Source organism: Saccopteryx leptura, chromosome 3 (assembly GCF_036850995.1).
Source record: "Saccopteryx leptura isolate mSacLep1 chromosome 3, mSacLep1_pri_phased_curated, whole genome shotgun sequence".
Taxonomy (NCBI): Eukaryota; Metazoa; Chordata; class Mammalia; order Chiroptera; family Emballonuridae; genus Saccopteryx; species Saccopteryx leptura.
This window is the reverse complement of record NC_089505.1, coordinates 82,940,381-82,951,706: the sequence shown is the minus strand read 5'-3', so window position 1 is coordinate 82,951,706 and position 11,326 is coordinate 82,940,381. Positions and strand designations below refer to the sequence as shown.

General features: G+C 44.2%; 1 pseudogene; it reads left to right on the top strand.

Moving 5' to 3' along the window:
* The first annotated feature begins 1,033 nt into the window (after positions 1-1,033).
* LOC136398257 (zinc finger protein 211-like) lies at positions 1,034-6,293 on the top strand (annotated as a pseudogene).
* Positions 6,294-11,326: the final 5,033 nt, after the last annotated feature.

Genomic DNA, 11,326 nt, shown 5'->3' with positions numbered 1-11,326 from the left:
GTGGAGAAGCAGATGGGTGCTTCTCTTGTGTGCCCTGGCTGGGAATCGAACCCGGGACTTCCACATGCCAGGTGGATACTCTACCACTGAGCCAACTGGCCAGGGCTGTTCACTCTTTTCTGTAGTACAACAAACACCATGTAGTCTTGTGTGGTATCCTCCCCTCCCAGGCTGTGACTAGGTGTGATTGATTCAATCTCATCTCTCCAGAGTCAGATGTCATATATTTGGTTTCCCTAGGGCAGGATCCCACCTGCAGGAGTGTGGTGGAGTGGAGGTCATTAAATTATGGTAACATGGGGGGAGGATAGGGAAAGGCCTATGGCAGTGGTCAGCAAACCCATTAGTCAACAGAGCCAAAAATCAACAGTACAATGATTGAAATTTCTTTAGAGAGCCAAATTTTAACTTTATAATTTAAACTTAAATTATATAGGTAGGTAAATTGTTGTTAACTTAATTAGGGTACTCCTAAGCTGGCCTTTGCTAAAAACTCAAGGGGCCAAAGAGCCACATGTGGCTCGCGAGCCACAGTTTGCTGACCACTGGCCTATGGTATGGGCCGGTGAGATTGGTGGTGGCCGTGGGCATGTGGTGGTGCTGTCCAGAAATGTAATGGATGTGCAGTCTAAAGAACTGGTTGCACTTGGAATGGGAGTGTGTCTACTTATTCCAAGGCCCTGGCATTGACACTTGCGTGAACTTGGCCATTCCAGGGGAACTGCCTGGTAGGAGCTGGTAGAATTCTCTATGTCTTGTCCACAGCCTAGCTACCTATTTGTTCACCTGCCTCTTATTTCCAATGGCTGGACCTCAAGATCAATGAGTTCATGAGGAGACAACAGTGTCACTGGTACCACGGCCTGGCTTTTCCATTTAATTCGGGAGTTTGGGAGGAGAATGGGCGTGGGCCAAATATAAGGGCAAGGATTTATAGGTGCTTAGGAAGGAGCTGTCTTTGGTTTTATCTGTCCCTGTTATGATAGGGCAGGGTGACCTTTGAGGATGTGGCTGTGTACTTCTCCGGGGAGGAATGGGAGCTCCTGATGAGGCTCAGAGACGTCTGTACCTGGATGTGATGCTGGAGAACTTGGCACTTAAAACCTCCCCGGGTATGATTCTCGCACCTACCTCTGTGCTCTGAGCTAAGTCTCTGTCCAAAAGTCTGTCCTTCTCACATAGGGCAATGGCAATGGTGGGATTCAAATAATTTAACAACCGGTTCTCTGCCCTAATGACTGTTTTAAGTATAAAAACCCAGAAAGGTAGTATATTATTTCATCCATTTAATACTTGAGAACAACAAAAGAGTATAGAAAATTAGATTATGTTATGAGAAAGAATTTTAAAATATTAAATAATACCTGACAAAAAAAACAATAAAACTGTTAAGATATTTCCATATTGCTGCTTGAATTTTGGGTGTAACACAAGCTGAAACAGCCTGACCTATGGTGGCGCAGTGGATAAAGCATCAACTTGGAACGTGGAGGTCACTGGTTGAAACCCTGGGCTTGCCTGGTCAAGGCACATATGGGAGTTGATGCTTCCTGCTCTCCCCCCCTTTTCTCTCTCACTCCCCTTTCTCTAAAATAACTAAATAAAAAAATAAAGCTGACACAATAACAGCTTGTCACTGCCTGGTTGTTTGGTACTTTTTATGTTATATGATTGTTTACTGAAGTAACAAACGTGAGGGAATTAAAATGTGGTATTTCATCAAAGGTATAATGAGTTTTATGAAATGAATAAATAAATATTACAAGCATAGTTCTGTCAAATTTTTTTCCCCTACAGACAGAATGAACATGACTGCGGGTGCGTAGAATATGCTGTTGCGCAGATGAACGTTAAAAAAGAGTAAGGAATGTAGGTAAATTTGTGATGTCCACATTGGCGGCCCACCTTAGAGAGAACCCTGATGACAAGTGCCATTTTAATAACTGGTTCGCCAAGTGCAACAAAAAATCAGGTATCATTCTGCTGAACTAGTGCAAACCAGCTGAATCCACCAATGGGCCATGCATGGGCTCTGCTTTCTTCCACAGTTTCCTGGATCAGTGCTGTGGTTAGTTGGGCTGAATTGTATGAACTGCCCTCTTGAACATGCCTAACACCTGCTACCTGTAAGTCTGTCATGGAAGGTTCCAGAGTCAGTCATCTTGAAGTCACTGTTACAGATCCCACCTTTCTTGTTGTCTTAGCCAGGCACATTTTCCAGAATCCAAATCAACTCTCTGCCCAAGGCTTGACTTCTTTCCCCTTGCTAACATTTTTTTGACACCTGCCTGTGCTGGGAATTGTCATCAGTTACACTGTCACCGCTTGTGTGGACTATGGGCTATTCTTTCTTGTAAGACCCTCCTTGGAAGTTGTCTTTGTAGCATTTAGTTTTCTTTCCCATGGCTATCAATGTGCTCATGGCTGCTCATCTGTCTTTTACTTCCCTGAGGACTTGTTTTGTGTGGGTGCCGTGTCGTTGCTCCTCTTGGGAGTGGGGTGGTGGTTCTTTTTTTTTTTTTTTTTGAGACAGAGAGAGAGGGACAGATAGGGACAGGCAGACAAGGAGGGAGAGAGATGAGAAGCATCAGTTTTCTTTGCAGTACCTTAGTTGTTTATTGATTGCTTTCTCATATGTGCCTTAACCGGGGGGCTACAGCAGACTGAGTGACCCTTGCTCAAGCCAGCAACCTTGGGCTCAAACCAGATGAGCCAGCGCTTAAGCTGGTGAGTTTGGAGTTTCGAACCTGGATGCTCTGTGTCCCAGTCCGATGCTCTATCCACTGTGCACCGCCTGGTCAGGCCCCTTGGTAGTTCTCAGGATGGGTATGAGTCCACCCACAGTGAGATGGGCTCAGCAGGAGCCTGGTCCTGGATATTGGCACCCCACGGGGACTGCATGATGTCAGGGTTGTGTTGAAACTATATCAGCAACTTACTCCATTTGAGTCCTATTTTGTTTCCAAGACCAATCGTTAAACATTTCATTTCAGCCTTTCCATCCTCATTTTTGATTTATTTCTTTTTTAAAAATTTTATTTATTGATTATAGAGAAAGAATGGGAAAGAGACAGGGACATGGGTATGTTTCTGTATGTGCTCCCTGTCCATACAGGGGATTGAACTGGCAACCTCTGTGCTTTGGAGCAATGCTCTAACCAGCAGAGCTATCTGGCCAGGGTTCCATTCTCATTCTTGGCATTTTTCCAACTAAAATTTTTTCCACATGTCACTTCTCCTCTTATATCCAACCTGTGGGCTAATCCTCACCCCTCTGGACTCCACATCTCACCCTTTGTTTTTGCCTCTCCATTGGCAGTGCTCTTCAACATTGGCCTCTATGTATGGGTTGTTTTTTTTTTTTTGTTGTTGTTGTTTGTTTCTTTTTTTGAGAGAGGCAGGGAGAGAGAGAGAGATAAGAACATCGAGCTGCTCCTATACGTGCCCTGACCAGGGTATCGAACCAGCAACCTCTGTGCTCTGGGACTACACTCCAACAAAACGAACTATCTGGCCAAGGTTTAATTTTTACTGAGTTTTGAGAGGAAGAGTGTGGGGGAGAGGGGGATAAAGGAAGCATTTATTTCTTGTTCCTCTCAGTCGTGCATTGTTTGGTTGCTTCCCATGTGTGCCCTGACTGGGGATCGAACTTGCAACCTTGTCGTTTCAGGATGACACTTTTAAGCCACTTAACTAACCAGCTAGGGTAAGGCTCTATGTATTATGTCGCAACGTGCACACATATTCTTAGGTGGCCATTAAACACCAGCTGCTTTGGTGCATTTAGTTGGATATTCTTTATCCCAGACACACCCTTCACAGCACTCATGGGTCAGCTGCAGAGGTCTTGCTGAATGTTTTCAAATAAATGACCAAGTAGCCCTTTCCTTGCGATATCCTTGAGTATCACCTTGCGATATCTCCCACTGTGTTTTGTGCTTTTTGTAGCCTCATATTTTTCTACCCAGCCTTCCGATGGCTACCGCGAGCAGACAGGTCCTGCTAAAATTTGTTTTACAGAGAAGTGAGTTACAGGTCCTGTCTCTCCTCCCTGTGCTGTGTCCTTGGTTGTGCCCTTCACTTCATGAGGCTCCCCATCTTCTGTGATCTTATAGCCTGGTACTGTGCTAAGTAATCCTCAGCCTGAACCACCCTCCGTGGACTCTGCTGATGGTGTCAAACACGCACGTGTGTATAGAGACTGCCTTTCCCACCACAGCCAACATGCACTTGACCAGTATTTATTTATTTTTCTAGGTTGTTGGTGTGGGGCAGAGGATGAGGTCCCCGAGCGGAGTGTTTCTATAGAAAGAGTGTCACAGGTCAGGCTTCTCAAGGCAGGTCTATCTTCCCTGCAAGACCTTTCGCTCTCAGCTGAACACCAGGAAACGCATCAGGGACAGAAGCCGTGCAGTCTTGGCTCGTGTGGGAAACAAATATATGTCAGTGCAAACCTCGCTCAGCACCAGAATCAGAACTCTGGAGAGAAACCCTTCACAATTGATCTGAACAGTCTCCTTTGGAAACGACTGCATATTTCATGTGTCTGGGAAGCCTTTTACCTGCTGGGAGGTTGGGAAGGGCTTCCTGGCCACTTCAGGATTTCTCCATGTCAAACCACTAAAACTGAAGAGAGTTCAAACACCGGAAGCAATGGTGTGGCAGCCTTTCCCAGGCAGAAAACTCATTACTGCCCTCAAGAGATACCAAAGCTTTGAGGTATAAACACACATTTGTTCATCACCAGAGAGTCCTCAGTACAGAAAGATGTTACATGTGCAGTGAGGGTAAGAAATCCTTTAGCCAAAGGTACAGCCTCATTAGACATTGGAGAGTTTCTCATGGAAGAAAGGCCCTATGAGTGTGGGGAATGTGGGGAATCCTTTAGCAAAAGCTGTACCCTCCGTACAGCTCCTCCATAACCATCAGTGAGTTCGCACTGGAGAAAGGCCTTATTCATGTAGGGAATGTGGAAAAACCTTTACCCATAGCTCTAACCTCATGACACACCAGAGAGTTCGCACCACAGAAAGGCCTATGAGTTCAAGGCATGTGGGAAATTCTTTATCTATAGGTCCATTCTCTTAGAACACCAAAGAGTTCACACTGGAGAAAGGCCTTATGAATGCTATGATTGTGGGAAATCCTTTAGCCATAGCTCTAGCCTTATTAAACACCAAATAGTTCACAGTGGAGAAAGACCTTATGGGTGTGGGGAATATGGGAAATCCTTTTACCAAAGTTCTGGATTCACTCAACACCAGAGAGTTCACACTGGAGTCAGGCCTTATGAGTGTGGTGAATGTGGAAAATTATTTAGTAACAAGTCCAACCTCAATAAACTGGGGAGTTCACACCAGAGAAAGGCCTTAGGAGTGCTGTGAATGTGAGAAATCTTTTAGCCAAAGCTCTAGTCTCATGCACCACCAGAAGGTATGCACTAGATAATGGCCTGAACGATGGATATTAAGAGCTAAATGTTTATGTCCCGCAAAATTCATATGTTGAAACCCTATCCCCTCATGTGATAGAATTAGGTAGAGGTGAGGTCTTTGGGAGTAATTAGGATGAAAATTGGTAATGAGGGTAGAGCCCTCATGAATGGGATTAGTGTCTATATAAGAGTCGGGAGAAAGCTTGCTTCCTCTGTATGCTATGTGAGGACCCTATGGGAAGATGGTCCTCACTAGACATGAGATTGGACCATACGGGGACCATGATGTCAGATGCCCAGTCTTCAGAAGTCTGAGGAATTTCTGTTGTTTATAAGCCACTCAGTTGATCACAATATTTTATAAGTAGCCCAATCTAAGGCAAACGTGCAAAATATGGGTCATCCTTTAGCCAAAGGTACACTCTCATAGGAATCAGAACTCATACTGGAGCCAGGCCGTGATGAGTGCAGTGAATGTCACAATTCCTTTAGCCAGTCATCTGTCTTCATTCTACACTACAGAGTTCACACTGCCAAAAGGCTTTAAAATAGCAGAGAACATGATATTTCTGTGCTTAGTATAATTACACTGGGGAAGAACCTTAGTGAGGCAATTGTTTTTACCAGAATTGAACTTGGTTCATCTGAATTTCCAACATCAGGTGATTTCCCATACGTTCCAGCTGCTTGGAAAATGTTCAGAAGCTGCATTGTGCTTCCTTACCTCCCTGGATTCCTGGCTAGATTTAAGTTATTGCCAGTTTCTGTGGCAGAAGTCATCTCACCTCTGCCATCTGGCAGGTCCCCACAATGTACATCAGTCACCACCCCACATTGCACTGAAGGAAGCTGACCTGTGTGTTCTATCATTGCCTGTGGAAATAAGTAAACAGACCTCACAGGGCTGCTCATTGCCTTCTAACTTAGGGCATGGATGTGACTATGTTGGCCCAGCATGTCCGATCGGAGTTCTGGGTGGTGCCTTGCAAAAAAAGGCTACATTTCTTAGGAACATTGTTGGTGTCACATGAGGCTTGTGAAAAAATCTTTGCAGCTTCAGAGTCACCATCCAGGAATTGTGTGCCACATGTTTCTCTGGCTTAGGCAATAATAAAGACCTTTCAGTTTAATCACCTTGAATCTTGGGTGTTCTCTTCAATTTGAGGGGTAGTTTCATAGCAGAATTGAACTCTGTCAGCATGAAGGGATGAACAGATTTCATTGGATCTCAAGCTTCGTGTTGTAGAGAGGTCAATATAATTGCAAATGAATGAATGAAGGCTCTCCACTTTTTACTTTTTTTTTTTTTTTTTTTTTAGTGAGAGATACAGACCGACAGGAAGACAGAGAGATGAGAAGCATCTACTCAGAGTTGCATTACTTTAGTTGTTCATTGATTGCTTCTCATATGTGCCTTGACCCAGGGGGCTCCAGCCAAGCCAGCGATCTTTGGGCTCCTGCCAGCTACCGTGGGGTCATATCTATGATCCGACGCTCAAGCCAGCGACCTTGGGGTTTCAAACGTAGGTCCTCAGCATCCCAAGCCAACACTCTATCTACCGTGCCACCACTGGTCAAGCTCACTTTTTAGTCTTAACTTGCATTTTTTAAAAAATTAAGTGAGAAGCAGGGAGGCAGAGACAGATCCCCACATGTGCCCCGACTGGGATTCACCAGCAAGCCCCTACCAGGCAATACTCTGCCCTGCTGGGCCAAAGCTCTGTTGCTCAGCAACTGAGCTATTTTAGTACCTGAGGTGGAGGCCATGGAACCATCCTCAGTGCCTGGGTCCAGCTTGCTCCAATCAAGCCGTGGCTGCAGGAGGAGGAGGAGGAGAGAGAGAGATGTGAGAGGGGGAGGGGTGGAGAAGCAGATGGACCCTTTTGTGTGCCCTGACTGGGAATTGAACCTAGGACTACCACATGCCAAGTTGATGCTCTACTATTGAGCCAACCGGCTAGAGTCCTGAAAAAGCCTTTGTTGTAGGCTGAGTTGTGTACCCCAGAATTGATGTCAAAGTCCTAACACCCAGCACCTCCAAATGTGACTGTATTTGGATATGACATTTTAAAAGAGATAAGTTAACATGAAGTCATTAGGGTAGACTCTTATGAATTATGAGTGGTGTCCTTACAAAAGAAGTGAGGACACAGCCACAAATAGAAGGAAGACCACCCTCTGCAAGCCAAGAATAAAGGCCTCAGAGGAAACCAACCCTGCTGACACTTTCTTTTCAGATGTCTAGACTATGTGTGGGAAAATGCATGTCTGTTGTCTAAGCTATCCAGTTGGCGGTACTTTGTTATGGCAGTTCTAGCTGACTCATACAGTCTCCTGTGATACATATCGGGGCTTTGTGGTCTGGATGCCAGGATTTTTATGTGGGCTCCAAGGTCATCCTGAAGAGGGACGATTGTGACAACCACCAGTGCTTCTGAAAACACCATGAGTCTTTTGCTTGTTCATAGTTGATGTAATGCTAGGTCAAGTTGAGTGGACTCTCATCCCCCAGATCCTTGCAAAAGACCCATGTGCCCTGATGTTCAGAATTCACTTGTAACACTTTTTATAGGGTAAGATTCAGATAAAAACAATCTAGAGGTTTTTGGGGTCCCATTTCCCTTCCTGGGTTGTCCATCTCATCAAGGCCATTGCTGTGCAGATAGTAAAGCAAAGAGGAAAGAGAACATATAGTAGTCCAGGGATGTGGCTTTGGTGACCCAGCCTGTTGACACAAATGGAAATAGCCTTCATTGCTTGCCAGCTGCCACTGATACCAGACTGACCTTGCTAGGACATGAGGAGAGCTTGTAGAGTCAATAAACAGTTACCAAAGCTTGTTTTTCTGAAAAGAGAGGGAGTTCAAGACTTTTATTTTGAACACTTTTTGAAGGACTGCTGGGTATAATTGATATTCACTAAACATTTAAAATGTACAATTCGGTAACTTTTCCCATACATATAAACCTGTGAACACAACCTAACCATGATAATGAGCATCTGTCACTCATATATTTGCTTCTTATTCTTTTATAATCTCTCTCAATGCCTTTCCTGGTCTTCCCAGCAACCATTGATTTACTTTTTTTTTTTTTTTTTTTACAGTAAATTAATTTGCATTTTCTAGACTTTTATGTGATTCTAATAAAAAAGTGTTCACTCATTTTTTTCCCTCTGAGTTTCTTATGTGCAATCTTGTTTTGAGATTCATCAATGGTGTTTATATAAGCAGTTCATTCTTTTTATTGTCAAGTACTATTTAGTCTCTGGATACATCCCCCCCCCCCATTTTTTAGAGAGAGAGGCAAGGAGAGAGAGTTAAATAGACAGGAACATCGAGCTGTTTCTGTATGTACCTGGACTGGGGATCGAACTGGCAACCTCTGTGCTTTGGCATGACGCTCTAACCAACTTAGCTATCCAGAGACAGAGAGAGAAAGGGAGAGAGGAAAGGGACGGGGGTGGTGGAGAAGCAGATGGTTGCTTCTCCTGTGTGCCCTGACCAGGAATTGAACCCAGGATGTCTGTATGCCAGGCTGATACTCTATCCACTGAGTCAACCAGCCAGGGCCACATTTTTTTAATTTAATGATTTTAGAAAGTAAGAGAAAGGGAGGGAGGGAGAGACATAGAGACAAACAGAGAGGGAGAAACATCAATTTGTTGTTCAACTCATTTATGCAATCATTGGTTGCATCTTGTGTGTGCCCTGACTGGGGATTAAACCCGGAACTTTGGTGCACTGGAACAACGCTAACCAACTGAGTCACCCATCCAGTGCTATGGGATGATTTTTTTGAGAAGGAACGTTACTGAGAGCAGACAAGCAAGGACACATGGGGTGGGGGTCACTGCCCAAAGCAGCATGTCTTCGAACAAAGAATCAGATTAGTCTTTCTTTAGAGAAATCATGCATAAACATCAAGTTGAGTTTTTCATCACAAATATAGGTTGAGACATTCCTTCATAGGCATGTCTATACACACATGGAATGTTAGAAAAACTCCACCCCCGAGGGGAGATCTTTATTATATGCGGCTTAAGTGTCTGTTTGTCACCGATAGTTTATTGGTTGCTTGCGTAACTGTACTAGCCAATGGGATGAAGTTGCCACGGCATTCAAATAGTCCCGCCTTCTGGCATGCCACCTCACAAATTGAGGTTAAAGATTGGCGCAATTATTATGCTGTTAAGAAATCTTAACACCAGAAGAGGTCTTTGCAATGGTACAAGACTATTTTTCCAATTGAAAAATAATGTTATAATAGCTAAGTCTTTGACTGGATCCTCTAAAGGTGAAATATCAATACATGTCATTCCAAGAATTGATTTGGCTCCATCTCAAACAGGGTTGCCGTTTCAATTGAGACATAGACAATTTCCTGTAAAACTTGCCTTTGCTATGACCATCAATAAGTCTCAGGGCCAAACGCTTAAGCGTGTTGGCATTTTTTTTACCTGAGCCTGCATTTGGACATGGTCAACTCTATGTTGCCTGTTCAAGAGTTCGTGAAAGAACGGACGTAAAATTAAAAATAATTGATGGTCCTCTGCAAGGCGAGCTTAAAAATGATGGAAAGATCTACACAAGAAATGTTGTGTACAAAGAGATCTTTGACATGTGAATTAACATTTTATTATTTAAATCACCTTTATTTACTGAGCTAGCTGTGGCTCTTAAGAAATGTACCGCCAGTGGTTTCCTTCATTGCACTCTACTTTAAGCAATTAAGCAAGTAGAAGGGGGAAACCCCGTGGGCAGAAGCAAAGGGGCGTCCTCGACGCCTGCCCTGGGTAATTCAGTTTGAATTAGCAGACACCTTTGCACAAATCATTTTAATTACAATTTCTAATATCTAGAACAGCGGTCATTTCGTATGACCGCCGGGCTTTCTAGTTTTAGTATAACTGAAGGTATAATGAAATATGTTCATGAGGAGATTATAAGAGGGTCCTCCTTGCAGATTTGGCCAGTCTTAGGTGGTTTCCTCAGGATCAACCCCCTGGTCCTCTAAAACATCCTGGGCTTCCTGAAAAACAGCTGTGGCAAAATTACCAGTGTCAGGGGCAGCATTGGTATGGAAGGAAGTTTAACTTAAGTCTCAGACTTTATGTTAGAGTCTTGTAAAATTACAGTATATGGTTACACAAACCTTATAAAATGATCTAAATGGGTGATCTAAGTGGGTTTACAGTTTAAGCAAATGAAAAAAATTTTTTTTTTTGAGAGAGAGTGAAACAGGGAGATGAGAAGCACCAACTCATAGTTTTGTGCACTCACCGATTGCTTCTCATATGTGCCTTGACTTGGGGGGGGGGGGGGCGGCGGCAGGAAGAAGGATGGCTCAAGCCAGCTACCTTAGGCTTCAAGCTGGTGACCTCAGGTTCTCCAACTGGCCACCTCAGCGTCCTGGGGGAGGGTCTATCCACAGCGCCACCAAGGCTCAGGCAAGACTAGGTTTTATAATGCATAGCGATTGCTTCTTGGCCTTTTGCCTAAGAGCAAGTGTATATAATACAAATTAAAAAAATTTAGCCTGACCTGTGATGGCGCAGTGGATAAAACGTCGACCTGAAACCCTGAGCTTGCTGGGTCAAGGCACGTATGGGAGTTGATGCTTCCTGATTATCCTCCCTTCTCTTTCCTTCTCTAAAAATACATAAAATCTAAAAAAAAATTAAAAGTATATCCACTTTATTCCCGTCCTCTCCTCGCCTCCACGCTTCCAAATCTCACCATTTCTCAGGATCACTGAAGGTGCTACGTGGCCAATGCTCTCCGTTGTGGCCTTTAGCGCGCTGGGAACTACATTACCCAGAAGCCAACGCGCGAGACAGTGATGAGCCAATGACGGGTTTGTCTGACCCATTTCCGGCCTTCCGAATCCCGCC